The following is a 15,139-nucleotide window of genomic DNA, read 5'->3' on the forward strand; positions in this document are numbered from 1 at the left end:
TGTTTTTTAGAGCATACACTTACTTTTAGATAGGCTGTCTGTGAGATTAGTCCTCTCCCTCTCAGCCACCTTCCTGATGACTTCACTGAGCCCTTTAACTGAATAACAAACTGAAATCTGTCCTTGCCTACAGACAAGTGGGCAACAGGGAGAAAACACTTCACAGTAAAGAGCCCTCAATGCTTTCCCATGTCCTTCTCTCATGCTCTTAGCACAGAGCGTGCAAAACACTTCAAGTGCAACTTTCCTTTCCACTCCTCTCACCATTAGTCTCCTCCTTCCCCCAAACCAGGGCTTGGATAGCCTAACACAGCTCAGATGAGTCTCTGCTCACCTGCCCACCCAAGAGGCACAGCCCTGAAAGTACTCTGAAGAATTCAGTCCTCACCTTTGAGACACAACGCTCTGGCCGGCTCTCCTCAGCCAGGTCCTAGCAAGCACAGGTCAGTTAAGCACTTCACAAAGCAAGTCACAAAGACAGCACAATCCCCTTTTTTTTTCTTTTTTTTTTTGGATTTGGTTTTTGGTTTTGGAGCAGACCCCAAAGACCTAATCTGCAAAGTCCCACTCCAGACCTGGGTAATGCTTCCATTTCATGCAAAATGCTTAAATAGGAAGAAAAACAATTCTACCACCCAAAGCAAAGAACAAAAATATTTAAGACCTTCTTTATTTGTGATGTGATTACTTTCTGCAAAGTCTGGGAAGGATTCTTTAAAATGTATTACTCAGCTTAGCACTGCAATAGAAAAGGCCATTAAGACATGGGACAACCATGTCCCAGTGTGGCCAGACAAGGAAGCCTTTGAGCAAGCAGCATTTGGTTAGCTCATACGTCTTCCCTGGCTGGAGCTGGCTGTCCAGAATTTTAATATCTTCTCAGGGGAAAAAAAAAAAACCAAAAAAAACCAAAACCAAAAACCCTCACCTTTTATGGCTGTGAGTAAAAAAAAAAAAAAAAAAATTAAAAAGGCAGTCAATTGTGAAACCATGCACTGGGGCACACAGGATTAGTGTAACTCCAAGGGATGCTCATTTTAGAGGTGGATGACAAGTGTTATCATTTCAGCCTCACTACCTGCCACACGGCTGATGAAAAAGCAGAAGGCAGCAGATGGAACAGTCACATAGGGAATTTGGTTAATTGTCTGTAAGCAAGCAGTACAGAGAGGAAGGTCTGGGATGGTGAGCAGAGCCTGGAAGAGAGTGGACCTCACATTCACCCTGTTCTGGGCCTCATCCTGGAGAGCGAACATCAATCTACTGCACATCTCCCTTGTATTTTCTTTGGGCTGGGAAAAATGACACAAGCAAAATAGCAAGATTTTAACCAGCAGAGATGTGATACTGGGGGCTGAGGAACCCAGTCTACAGAACACACATGGGTTAATGGGCCTTGCCAGCAGACTGGCAGTGTTTCCCAAAACCCAGTTCTGCAAGAAGAATAGGGAATCTGCCCAGATAATGAGAACTGCAGACCAAAACAGGGAGAGGTGATAGTCTCAGAAGAGTTCACTCTGATGTAAATTAGGGGGCTATTATTTGTTAGTAGGTTCAAATTTATTTTTGGAAGTCTGAAGTGGATGGCTCCAGAGAAGGACAGAATTAAGAGGAGTCTGCAGCCAAGGCTCCAGAAAGAACAACATGTGTTAAGGCTTGTTTGACATAAAGTCCATAGAAGTTGCATGTATTGCATCAAGCAGGTCCTTGTCATGCTTAGCCAACCAGAGTATCTTCAAGGAGGATCCCCCACAAGCCCCCTCTCAGAATCTGGAACATCACCCTCCCAGGAGCTCCAAAGGCTGCCAGCAGGTTGGCCTGCAGATACAGATGTTCCTGGGTGCACATTGGTCAGCTATTGTTTCCTTTGCATTGGAGAAAGCTGTCTGAATCAAACTTTGTTAAGAAAATACTGAAACATTATCTTTGAGTTGTTCTGCAGAGTTCTATTTAAGCCCTGATCTTTTTCCTCTTCTCTGATAAAGACTTCTTCCTCCTCCCCAGGACTGGCTCATTACTGGAAGACTGAGGACAGATAAAAGAGATGGAGAATTCATGTCCTTTCCATGACTCCCAGTTCACACCCTGGGAAAAGACCAAGACATTTCTCTTACTGAAGTGCCCAGACCAGGTGCTAGGAGTCTACCACTGCCCACCTCAAATACCATTTAACCCTCCAATAACCAGAGACTTTAACTATAATCAGTCTTTCAGACACTATTAACATAGATCAAACCTCTGTCTAGCTTGGAACACAACAGGACTGAGCCACCTTCAATCCAAATTAAGCCTGTACAGTGAGATGTACCCCAAGGTGTGCACTAAAACCCAAGGGAAAGGCTACATCAGACAGCAAGGAAGCATCCCAGTATGGTTCCTAGTGAGTGCTCCTTTAGGTGTTCCCCTCAGAGACCAAGACAGCTCCACCTCAAGGATCTCTGCCCACAAGAAGCAGAGAACCATGAGCTCAGGTCCTCTGGATCCAGCGAGGAGAGAGTGAGAGCTGTAAGTTTTGTTATTAATCATTTTGCTTTCTAATGAATGAGTTGGAGGGCAATCCCTCCTGCTCCAAGGAAAGACAGGAAGGGAACACAGCTCTGTGTGTTTGTTTTCTCCAGGCTATGGAGAGATAATCATCACACCAGCTCTGGTGCTCACCTCACAGTGATTGCTCTCCTCGGGTCTCGCTTTGAGCTTTCCCAGGTGGAGTGCTTGTGCCACCATGCACTGTGGTGTGTCAGGGCACAGCTGCTTAGAGCCACATCATTGTCCCCTTCCCATGTTGTGAACTTCCAGCCACTGTGGTAGGTCCTTGCATCCCCTAAAAGAAGAGATCAAAGACACAGTTAAGTTACTACAGCTGCTCAGCCTGAGGGCTTATTCGCCCTTCAGGTGGGACACAGCAGGCCTGGCAGGGGAAAGCCACAGCACAGGATAGGTGTGCCCACAAATCTCTAAATCTCTACTAGAGGGGTGGATCCTCCCAACTAAAAATATAAACCTCATGGCAAGAGGGTATTAAAGCATAAATGGAAGACTATGGACACAACAAGGATTTACCAGTGGCAGAAGCCAGCACTGCTGTTGAGCAAACTCCCGTCTGGATAAAAAACGCGTTTATTTCCTTTTAGCTGGGAAGCCCCAGACGCTGCTGCCCCATCAGTTTTTTCATAGAAACTTCCCAACTTGCCTTTTCAGGCATTTCCCTGTGTCACAGAGCCCTCTCTTCCCCATGAACAAGCAACTCCTTCTCCTGTGTTCAGCATGAGACAGGAGCACATGGACACACTCTCCTCAGTCTCTCTGAGCTTTTCTTCTCAAAGAGAACCACATCTGATCCATCCTGACCTAAGGAGCTCCCACTCTACTGGCAAGACAAATACCCAGGTGCCAGCATTTGCTTCCCTGTGCAGAGACAGCACCAGTACCAGGCCCTCCCCACCAGCACTGCCTCTGCAATTCCCCACTGACAGCCTAGCTCTGTCCCTGCTTGAGGCAGCCTGGAGGAACTCATAGACAGCACAGACAGATTCTCTGGCTGCCCACAAATCCACACGGAGCTTGTAGCAGATGGAGCTGCTGCTTGTGAGGTTGTGCAGCTTGTCAAGACCCAGAAATAAAGGACAATTACTCTTTAAAGTAGGAAGCATGCTCACCTTAGCAGTCTTAGACTCTCACCCCATGACCATTTTGGTGAAATCAGCTATTTCCTGCCTCCTCCTTCTCTGCTTGAGGCTTCGTGACAATTTGCCAAGTTTATGCTGTCTTATCTCAGTTTCTGGTAAGAGACAGAAATATCAGAAGAAACAAACAACCTTAACCAGCACAAGACTGGCTGTGCTGCAATATTATTTTTCCCAGAACATTTAAAGACTCTTGCTCCAAAACTTTGCCCTATTTAATGCTGGATTCTCTGATTCACACACTGCATTTTCTGGCTGCACATAAGCACTGGGACAAATACTTAATTTTACAAATTTTGCAGTTTACTTTACTTCCCACAAATCTGAGCATGATCTGAACACTTAGAAAAAACAAGCTTAGACAAGATCCACAATGCATTTGGGTCTCTAAACTTCACCAAGATCAGAGGGGCATGACAGTAACACACAACCATTTATTTCAGTGGAGAAAATCGTTTATCATTGAAAGGTGAAAAAGCTAATATTTTTTTCTGGTTGTTTAGGGAGATTGCTATCAGAGAACCTCAGGCCTCACTGCTCCACATTCACACACACTCCCCACCTCAAGGCATCCATGCCTCTGCCTCCAGATTCCTTTAGGTCACTCAGCAGCTCCTGTGTGGCCAGAGCTGAGGTGGATGCTCACAGTACTAGCAATGAGAACACCAACAGGCATCAGCTGAACTGCATTAACTGTACACACACATAACCCCAGCCTGCTGGGTACACCAGCAGCCACTGCCCTCCCTGAGACATGCTACTGCATTCAGGAAGGAGCTGAAACACAGGAGTGCAGCCGAGAGAAAGGAGCCTCAACTAACATTTGTATGATGTCCATGTTATTACATTGATCAAAAAGCAGGAAGAGGAGCAGAGCCCCACTCAGTGTCCCCCTGCCTCTGTCAGTGCTCATGTCACTGGAGGCATTTCTATTCTGCAGTCTGTGATACAGGCAGAGGAAGCTCACTGTGTGAGCAGAGCAGGAAAAACTGTCCATCAGCAAAGCAGGAGGAGGCACTTCACCTTGGGAAGCTGCTATGGACAAAGGTACTGGACAGAAGCACAGAAAGCACAGCTCCTGCTGTGCCCCCACAGCTGCTGGCCTTCCCCACTGCCTGGGAGCTGGCACAAGGTTATGGTCCCCAAGGGCTGCAAGAGATGGAACTCAACTTCCACAAGAGTAACTCAGGGCCAGCTCCCAAACCTTGAGGAGAGGTCCTCACACATTTCCAAGGAATGTGCAAAAGACTTCTCCTTTGTCAAAGTTTTGTGTAGCTTTTATAGTTTGTAAAGTGAAATGTCTGTCAGTCAAGGCTTATCTCCCTTCAATCTGCTCTCAAGGCAAGATGTTTGTGGTCAGCTGGGAATTCCAGCTCCCAGGTACCAGAGATAACTCACTACAGGACACCTATCTTGGGTTATCTCACCAATTAGCACATTGCTGCAAGGGGGGGAAGATGCCCTGAGCTGTTGCACCAGCTGATGGAACAGATAAGCTCTTCTGTGGCAGAGGGGAAGTTCTGCTACACCACTGCATAAATGAAAGACAAACTGCAGTGCAGGTCTTGGGCTGAACTGCAGCTGCCTGAAAATCCACCAGTGGCCTTCACAGCTGGCAAACAGCAGAGTCCTAGGCCAAACACTGCAAACCTTCTACAGATGTGGTTTGGGATGTTGTGTGAGCCCAGCAATTGTCTCAGCTGTGCAGGGCCCAGGAGCTCCTCACATGTCTACCTAGGAATGTCCATCATGCTCAGTTCTGAGGAGAACTCACACATAGGACAGGTTTGGGCTCCATGCCCCAGTCCCAGAGCACAGCTCTCATGTGGCCTGCTGAGAGCCTCCAACTCTGTTCCCCTGCTGCAAATCAAGAATGACTTCACAGGCTTTGTTGCTGTCATGGCTCAGTTTTCTTTAGTAAACACAGGGACACAAAGAAACCCAGAGCTTTACAGTTCAGTCTGTGCTGGATATGGGATACCAGCTCCTTCACCGGCATCAAAGAGTTTTCCAGTCAACAACAGTCATCAAAAAGTGTCTTATGAGGTGCCAACAAGGGGGCTGCAGTACTTCCCTCAAGATAAATCCAATTTTTAAATGTGTTGAAAGTAGCAACATTGGAAGCAGCTTCTCCCTAATCTTCATCCTGTGCTTGCTATATTCTGTATATTTTAGGAACATCTTAAGGAAACAATTTGTTGAGTAAGGTTTTAGTGTCTTTCCAAGTTGTACAGAGGAGGTCCTTGGTGGGCAGTGCTGACCTCCAGGGAAGAGTGCTCCAGCCCTGAAGTACAGCTGAGTTTATATCAAACTATAAAAGAATAATTTATCTCAATTGCCTGCTCTTCAACAAATCTCCCTGGAGGACTATGGGGACGTTATTGTCTGTCTTTTCTGTGCAAACCAGGCTACAAAAGCCTGGCCCTGAAGAATGCTCTGAGGATAAGCAGAACAAAAATTATAATGCATTAGTGAAATGATGCAGTCACAAAAAGGCCACAGAAAAACACAAGGCCATGCTTTGTCTGTCCTAGATAAATGAGAAAAGTCAAGCAGCTGGCTCCTCCCAGGAAATGCTGCACAGTGTTACTGCTTAAAGCAGATAAAAAGGCAGAGAGGAAGAAATCAAAACACCAAATGTAAGAGCAGGGCCAGTAGCACTGTAGAGCACAGCCCATGCTGTTCAAAATGCTGTAAATTCATTACAACTGAAGAGCACCTTACACCAGGCTCATGAGTTAAGGGTATTCCATTGTCTAATGAACTTGTTCTTCATTTGGGAGAGCTCCAAACAACTGCTTTAAGTGAAACAACCCAGAAACCTCCTCAGACAAGTTCAGTAGACATGTGTCTGCAGCTGGACAGGAGAGGGAGCTAAGAGGTACCAAATCCACCCTAAGAAGCAAGGGATGGCAAGGGCAGCCTCAGAGGCTGCAGCCTCACAGCACTGCCCTTAAAGGAAACTGGCAGTTCCTGTGGATGCAGGGGGCCACCGCTGTTTTATTAGACTATCAGATACATTTGGAAAAACAAATGAAATTTGGGAAATGATTGTATGGCTAAAGACCTAAAAGGGGTTTTGCAAATCCAAAACCCCTTGCTTGTTTTTTCTCTCCATCCCAAACTAGTAAATTTAACAGAAGCTTTCTCTTTAGCTGCAAACTCTGTTTTCATCATGCAGTGTAAATAACAGCTACTTAAGTGAGTCACCATTTTGATATTTGTGGAGCCAAATCATTTTGTACTGCTGGATACTGTGCAAGGAGGATAAAACAGGTGTGCTGACTGCTTCCATGCCCTGCCATTCTTGGTACTCTGGTAACCATATCTGCACATGAGAGCCAAGGTGGCTGAGCTCTGGCAGGGTCAGGCATCCTCTGCCCTGCACTGGGTGAGATGGGCTGCTGCTTTCTGTGAACAGCTCAGGGAAAAGCATGTGTGTCCAAACAGGGCTACTCTTAATATTTCCCCTCATGGGCCCTGCTCATTTCTTCCGCTTCTCATCCTTTATTTCTTGCCAAAGGTGGGCCTGAACTAGCAAGTGTGTGTGGGGGTGCCCAATTCTGAGGTATTTCAGCTGGGGTTTAGGTCTCCTCCTCACAGCTAGGAAAGCAGGGCTCTTTGACAGCAACAAAAGCACAGCCACTGCCCAGGCAGAAACAGAGCTCAGGCAGAATATGCTGTTACTGGCTTCTGCCTTCTGAAGATCACAACATCTTGCCTGAGTTGTTTTGGGAATTAACCAAAAAAAACCCCCAAATCACCTGCCCAGGATCTGTGAAATGCAGGTCTCTGTCACTTTCAAATACCGTCCACTGTTACAATCTTTTCCCTGTTCCAATTCTCAGATGGAAGCACATCACTAGATTTCAGGAGTCCTAGTTTTATAGCACAAGACAACAGCCAAAAGTAATGTGGCCCTTTGAGGGCAGCCATACAACCCACGACCTTTACAGAGAACAACTATTTTTGTTTGGTTTATTAGTATTTTTTAATTCACTGAACTACTAAATACATCTTAACAGCCTGAGCAGTGAAGGTCTTGCAGATGCCTCTCAAATTATTGGAATAGCATTTTTTATGCTTCTGGAGCCTCTAAATTCCAGGGCACAAATGCACAACAGCCACAGTGTAATTTACCACACACCAGCTTAGCTGCACTGTGATTTACCACACATTAGCTATGGTAAAAGTTGTGATGTACTAATGTGAGGTACCACCTGCATGTACTAATCTCAGCTCTTTTGTGAGATAAAAACACATTACTTTTCATTGTAATGAAAGATGCTGAGGCTTGTTTGTACCACCCTAGAGCAGCACATGCTGGGAATTGGGAATTTGAATAAATCACAGCTCAGCTCGTTAGCAGTATGAGATGCTCACCTGTGGCAAGAAAAACCAAGCAAATTATTTTCTTGTGTGATATGAAAATCAAGTTTTTTCTTTAGGTCTAATTGCACTGCAGCTGAGCACAGACTGAGCTGCTCTGCTCTTCACTACTGAGCTCCCTGTGTGCTGCAGGAGCTGCCCAGACATCTGCACCAGTGAGAACATGGGCAGGCTCGAGACAATGAACCAGCTTAAAAGTAGGGGATTGACTGATCCCCCTATGTGAGAGCTTCAGACATTCCCAAAAATTCCCCCAAGGCATCTCCTGTTATGTCTAGTCTAATTTATATGCTTAGATGTGTTGGTTAGCATCCTGAGTTGAGCACCCCAAATATTCCTCCAGGTAATTTTTGTGAAGAAATGCACGTTTGTCAGTAGTCAGTAGTCACAGTCACAGATGGATTGCTGAATTGTAAAATTTCATTAACACAGTGGTTCAAGAAGTTTCCCAATCTAGCTGCAGACTCAGCTGCAAACACCCTTCCAATGGAGATTCCCTGTTACCAAAGGACAGTGAGCAAATAAACTGTTTGGGGGATTTGATTTCCCACAGGTTTCTTAATTTATATTATTATCCAAATAAACACGTTTTTCCTTTTTAACAAACACTCTGCCATGATTATCTGTCTGAAATGTGTATGAGCCCCCTGTCCCGTTGGGAAATGCTACAACAGTCACCCAAGAAATGCTTGGATATAGTTTTAAAGGCAAGGCATGAATTACACATTCCAGATAGTTATGATGTTTGAGTTTTGGCTGTGGTTCTCTGTACTAACAGTAACTGGTCCTTGCTTTAGAGCCTGTCCACAACAGGACTCAGCCTTAAGGTGAGCTGGAGACCTGTTCAGCCACACTAGTAAGAATTGCATGGATTTTTCACCTCACTAAAAATGTGTGCAAAGCAGAAGCTTTACCAAAACAAGTAAAACTGAGTAAGGAGTTTGAATTCCACTCAGCTTCCTCCAGTGCTGCTACAGCTCACCTGTCACAGCTCTGGTGCTTGCCTTCTTGCTTCCCTGGCCAGTTGTTGGTGACATTCCATGTCTGGCTTCAGATCCAGAAGGTGATCATGTCATTTTCACTGCCCACCTCTATTTCATTGGTGTCTCCACCAGCCAAGGTGTATCTCCCCATCTACCTGTCTGTTGCAGTAAAGTGGAAAAATTATTAAAAAAAGGCTTCTTAAAATCAAACCTGCTCTCCTGGAATCAGTGGCTGGCCTTGTCAAGCTAGCACTTGGCAAGTTCCCCTGTGAAAGGAATCCTAGTAGGAGCAGCTCGTTATCATAACAATCTATTCCTGGGTGAAAAATCTGTATAAACTGTTTTTATACTGTTAGAAAAATGAAAACTGTCTCTCACAAACTGTCCCTGCACATAGACACCAAGAGTTTGAGTGACCAATCAATACAGAATAACAATTTGTTACTAACCAATAATTGGTAAGAAAGCCACTGACCAATTGGAGTCCCACCCAAGGTCTGTAAAAGTGTATAAAAAGGAGTTAAGTGAATAAAGAATGGGCTTTTTCCACCAAGAAGAAAATGGAGTCTGTGTGATTTATTCCCATACCTGTCTAAGGGAGCCTCCATCTTATTCCATGAGCCAGTGGTGGTATCTTCTGTCACTCAGTTGGCTGTCACATTGGTTGGGCTAATGACTCCTGAGACAGCATTTCAAAGTGCAGGATTAGCTATCTCCAGTTGAATTAAACCCCTAAAACACCTGTCATGGCATGTTAGGAAGAAATTCTTCCCTGGAATGGGTTGCCCCGAGAAGCCGTGGCTGCTGCCTTGCCCCTGGAATTGTCCAAGGTCAGGTTGGATGGGGCTTGGAGCAACCTGGGCTAGTGGAATGTGTCCCTGCCCATGGCAGGGGTTGGGTTAGATGATGTTTAAGGTCCCTTCAAACTCAAGCTGTTACATGTACATATTTTCCTCATTTTTGCCTTACTGCTTTGGACAGCAAAACCACTCAGGTTTCCCCCAACAGCCTTTGCAGAAAGGAAACCAGGAGAAAGAAGAATGTTCTGCCATTTAGAAGAAGCTCTCAATTTCTTTCTGCTGGCAGAGCTTGCAGGCTACCTGTCTCACCTTCTATAGATATCAACTTGAGGATTACCTAGATGCCTTAAAGATCTAGAAATAAAACAACACATTTTGAGACTGTTAATATAAAAGCTAGTCTTTAATTGGAGGCCTCCAGGGGCAAGTATGGAAAAATGCCCACCTCACATAGGGTGAAAACAGTTTTATAATTTTAGCAAATTAGCATAATTACAAGAATCACCAATTAGAAACACAGGTGATAAAGCAATTCTCTCCCTTGCTTCAAACTCTTCTGGAGCCCCTCTTCTTCCAGTTGTTTATAGGAAAGTATCTTGGGAGAATAGCTCATCCTTGGCTCCCAGAGGAAGCAAAATTAGGACTGGGGCCTTTGGAAGGCTTTTTGTCTTTCTGTCTATTGGAGTAGGAAAAATTCAGGAGATAGCCAGGAGCTATATAGCTATACAGCAACAGTCTACAGAGCTACAAATAAATGAAGAATATATAAAAGCAAAAATCATTTTGGCATCGGCCTTCTGCTCAGCTCCAAGTACAGTGCCTACCCTTCCTCTGCCTGCACTGCCAGCCATCTGCTGCTCCTCCCTTTCTGCCTTCCCTGCAGACCTGTCTCAGACTCCCTCAGGTTCTGCTATTTTAGCTGATGAATCAGAGCTCAGTGGCAGCTCTTGAAGGAGCTGGTATTTGCTTATTTGCATCTCCTAAGTTCCAGGGGTTTACATAAGAATATGAGAACTGGGGTTATTATCTTCCTTTTTTAAGGAGCTTTGCAGCCCCCATGTCTGTCAAGAAAACCTTGAAAACACAAGTCAAGTGTGTTTCACAAAATCAAGAGTTTACACAGGATAGAAGAATAGCCTTAAAATATCAATGTGGAGGTTGTAGGTTCTACCTGCTCCTACCTGTACTTGCTTCTAGATGCTTGGGCTCACTGGCAATCCCCTTCACATGTGATGGAAGTGTGACAATGTACATAGTGCCAGGGTGGAATCTCACAATCTCATAGCTGAGCTCTCTTTGGGCACATGGATTTGTTTCACCAACATTTCGTACCCAGCTGGATAATCAAGAGGTAATTATCCACATCAGGTCCTGGATCCCAACTGACACCCAGGGAGTTCTCCATGGAGTTCAGCACCTGTGTATTCTGGGGAGAAAGGAACTAAAAGAGAAACAAAGAAAAACATTGCAATGAAGATCGTCTTGCCACATGGCCAAGCATGCATTGTTTTCAAACTTATTCTGACTAAGAAAATGCAGAACACTAGAGTTCCCAGCCTGTAGTCATCTTGGATTTATCCATTTCTTTCTGCTCAATAGTATATCATTAGATAGAAATAAATAATGCAGCCAGTAATACATATAATTTCCTGGATGACTCTTTCCAGCTTCTAAACCCACACTAGCATGAGGAAATCTTTCCCATAAAGCTCTCCCTTACCAATGCATCTAGGAAGAGAAAGACAAGCCTAACCCCTCTTTTATTATAACTACCAGAGTTAATTAAAAATGTCAACTGATTCCCAACACTGGAGAATGCAGCTTCTCCACAGCGGAGGCAGAAAGCTGAGCTTTTCTGACTGAGTGCTGATGGAAACTTACATTTGGTGCCCGGAGGACACCTGGGCAAATCTGCTGCACATAAGGCATTTCAGGGCACCAACAATACCTCAACAACACCATATTAGGGAAGAATACCTCAACTGTTTTGTCATGAGACAGCTCCTTGGGGTCTTGAAGCAGACCTTGAAAGCAGTCCATACAGAATACCTGTTTACCATCAAGTTTTCCTGATCTTAATTACAACTGAGCTCATCCTAAGCTGGTCAAACAATCTATCAGCTGTATTTCATAAGCAAGTTTTGTGGTTTGACACAGGCACTCAAGAAAGTTGCTCATTCACCTTCTGCTATAGCTGGGCAGAAAAGAGAAAAAATTTAAACAAAGGGTTCATGACTTGAAAGAAGGACCAGAAGAAAACACTCCAAGGGCAAAACAGGCTCAACTTAAAATGAGAGTACTAACAAAATCAGAGGAAGATAATGAGAAGTAAAATAAGCCCTTAAAACACCTTTTCTTCCCCCAGCCTCTCCTTCCTTCCCACTGACAGCACAGGGAGACAGAGCACAGGGGTTTTGGTCATTTTGTCACCCAAGGGTTTCTTCTGCTGCTCAGGGAGAGAGTTGCTTCCAGCTATGCTTTCCCACCCCAACCCATCCTCCCCCTCCAAAGGACACAGAAACTAGCTCCACCTTTCTTTTTCTCCTGTGCAGGCTTCTGAAACAAATCAAATATAAGAGATTGCTTCAGAGCTCTCAACAAATTTATGTCTCAATTCTGCAGATTCTCATCACAGTCCCAAACAGGAATTTCCCAAAGCTTTGTTTTGTGTGGTTTACTTCCAAACCCCTGGAAATCAGATCCCCAAACACACAGACACATGCACAAAATCCCTTTGCTCAGCACCTAGTGATTAATAGCATTCTGGGCTGTAACATGATCTTGTGACTTCATGGGAATCACAAATTGAGCTCAACCTTTTCCTGGGCTTAGAGATCATTCCAGAGGAAAAAACCCTGGACACAAGCATTTCTGTCAAGCATAATGAAAGACAGCAACCTTTTTGGCTTCCTCATCCTATAATAAAGAGATTTTTTCCCCCTGCTCTTAAAAAGAGTGGGTTTAGCTGACTTTTTGTGGAGAATATAATGTTATACATACAACTAGCAATAACACCATATTAGGGAAGAATGCCTAACAGACAGATCTGCCAAGCACAGAATATTCTCCTAAGGGAAGGGATGAAAGAAACCCTGTTCACATCTTTTCAATTATTGCGGAGGAAAGCACAGGACAATAAAAGGAGAGAATGTGTAATATTTGTGTGAAAGATTCCAACAATCTAACTGCATGTCTTTTTCCAGCCTACAGCCCAGTGCTTGAAGATTTAGGGTATCTGCTTAATATCAAGAATTAGAAACAAGCATTCTAAAAAGAAACCCTTCTAAGTTAAACCCTAGCTCCATTAGAGCCAAAGGCAGAATTCCCATTTATATTAGCAAATATGTAGTTTTATACAGTTGAAGGAGAAAACCTGAGAAAGCTTAAGCCCTTCAAAATGGGCTTAATAAAACCCATTAAATACTACTGAACCTTTTGTAATAATAATAATACATGCTCATAATACAGGATTATTGATGTTTGTGTAAGGCTTCAAAATCCTTGGAGGGCATCTGCTCTAAGAAGTCAGAGATAAACTGAGGTTTTCCCTCAAAACAAACAACAGGGATCTCATAGAAATGAAAAATTATTTTCTCTTACCTATCAAGTACTCTCAACTGTCTGGTTCAGAGCCCTTCTGATGCAAGCACCACTTGCCAAAGTAATTTGAGCAACCCAAAACGCGACCATACCCTCTCCTCTCCCCACTCCAGCTGCAAGGCAGCAGTAGTCCCTGCAGGGAGTTTAAGAGCCCAAGGACCAGATGAAAGGAACCAATAGAGGCCTCGGGGCGTTTCCCTCTTGCAAACCACCTAAGGAGCAGGCTGGCTTTGGGAACGATTCCCCTGCTCACATTCCTCTTGCCCATCAGCAGGAAGAACCATTTCCCATTTGTTTCATGCTCTGCTACTAGTCAAAAGCCAGAGAGCCTCTCCAGCTCTGTACATGTCTGCAAGAATCACAGGATGGTTACTGAGACTACCACATCAACAAGCACGTTTGTAATATTCATGATGAAGAATTCAGGTGGAGTACATCAGAAAATAAAAATTAGGAAAAAAATTAACTCAGCAGCAGTTAAACACTACATTTATTCAGCGCAATACTTTCAAAAATCCCTCAAGATCTACCCACACGGTTATTTAACAAGGTACATTACTGAGCCCAATTTTTAGCTGCCAAACCCTCAGATTCTGAACAGTTCCTTTGATTTACTGCAACCAGAAGCTGTGCTGAGGGAGCAGAAGATGGTAGCAGCCTGAGGAATATCAATATCCATCATCAATCCTTGCCAGTCTCAGCTGGGGAAGTGCCAATCACACAGGTGATGCTCTTGAGCAATGAGGGAGTCAGCCCTGGCTGAAGAAGTAGTTCTCCTTTGCATTCTCACCCATTCCTCCTGCATCTGGACCATCTAAAAAACACAAAAGGGGAATATTCAAAATATACAGATATATACAAAATATTATATATTAATATATACAGAATATACAAAATATTGTAGAAAAGAATGCATGCTGTAACATTCAAATGCCCTTTGATCACATCTCTTGTACCTGCTCTGCTGATATATATACCAATTAATTTTACCATCTGAAAACATAGCAAGTTACAGACAATTACAGAGAAAAAAGCTTGAAACTCTCCCTTACAAACAGCAGAAAGCTACCACAGTAAGCACCTAGGAAAGCTGCTGACTGCAGCATGGATAATAAAATTTGATTAGCCAGCCAACCTAGCTACTTCTTCCAGATTATTATATAGTTCTGGGCCAGTATAATTTACCAAACATATAAGTAAAACAACTAGCACACACAGAGCAAGAAGGTTGACAAACTGAGAGAACCAGCTTTCTCAAATGACTTTTTGAATTTAGCTAATGAGCTGATACAAACAGAAAACTATGAATTCAATATCAAAACTGTGATGCATGTTCTCCCTGAAATCAGGAAATATACGTATTTTAAATGCTGCCTAAGTGAAGTCCCAGTCAGTGGAACAGGACAGTTTCACTTACTGAACAAGAACAATGGAAGTGGAATTTCCCATTTGTTTTTCTCTGTTTGGGGTTATGATTATTCAGGTTTGGATATTAACAAAAGTTTGAACAACACTCTCAGGCACATAGTGGAATTCTCAGAGTTGTCCTGTGCAGGGTCAGAAGCTTAGCTCGATGATCTTTATGGCTCCCTTCCAATTCAGAATACGATTCAAAACCCACCAGTAGAACAATCCCCTGCAAACCATAGGTATAAACCTAGGAATTTAGGAACAGTCCTAGGTG

The 15,139-nt window shown here is 43.9% G+C and overlaps 1 long non-coding RNA gene across 1 annotated transcript; it reads right to left on the reverse strand.

Moving 5' to 3' along the window:
• Positions 1-1,920: 1,920 nt before the first annotated feature.
• On the reverse strand, positions 1,921-13,554 carry LOC135451235 (uncharacterized). Its single transcript, XR_010441247.1, has 6 exons — positions 13,456-13,554; positions 11,037-11,296; positions 9,644-9,734; positions 9,055-9,214; positions 2,659-2,821; positions 1,921-2,085 (listed from the first exon to the last, which is right to left on the reverse strand). It is a non-coding gene; the product is annotated as an uncharacterized LOC135451235 (long non-coding RNA).
• Positions 13,555-15,139: the final 1,585 nt, after the last annotated feature.

The sequence above is a fragment of the Zonotrichia leucophrys genome, chromosome 8, assembly GCF_028769735.1.
Source record: "Zonotrichia leucophrys gambelii isolate GWCS_2022_RI chromosome 8, RI_Zleu_2.0, whole genome shotgun sequence".
NCBI classification, from domain to species: domain Eukaryota; kingdom Metazoa; phylum Chordata; class Aves; order Passeriformes; family Passerellidae; genus Zonotrichia; species Zonotrichia leucophrys.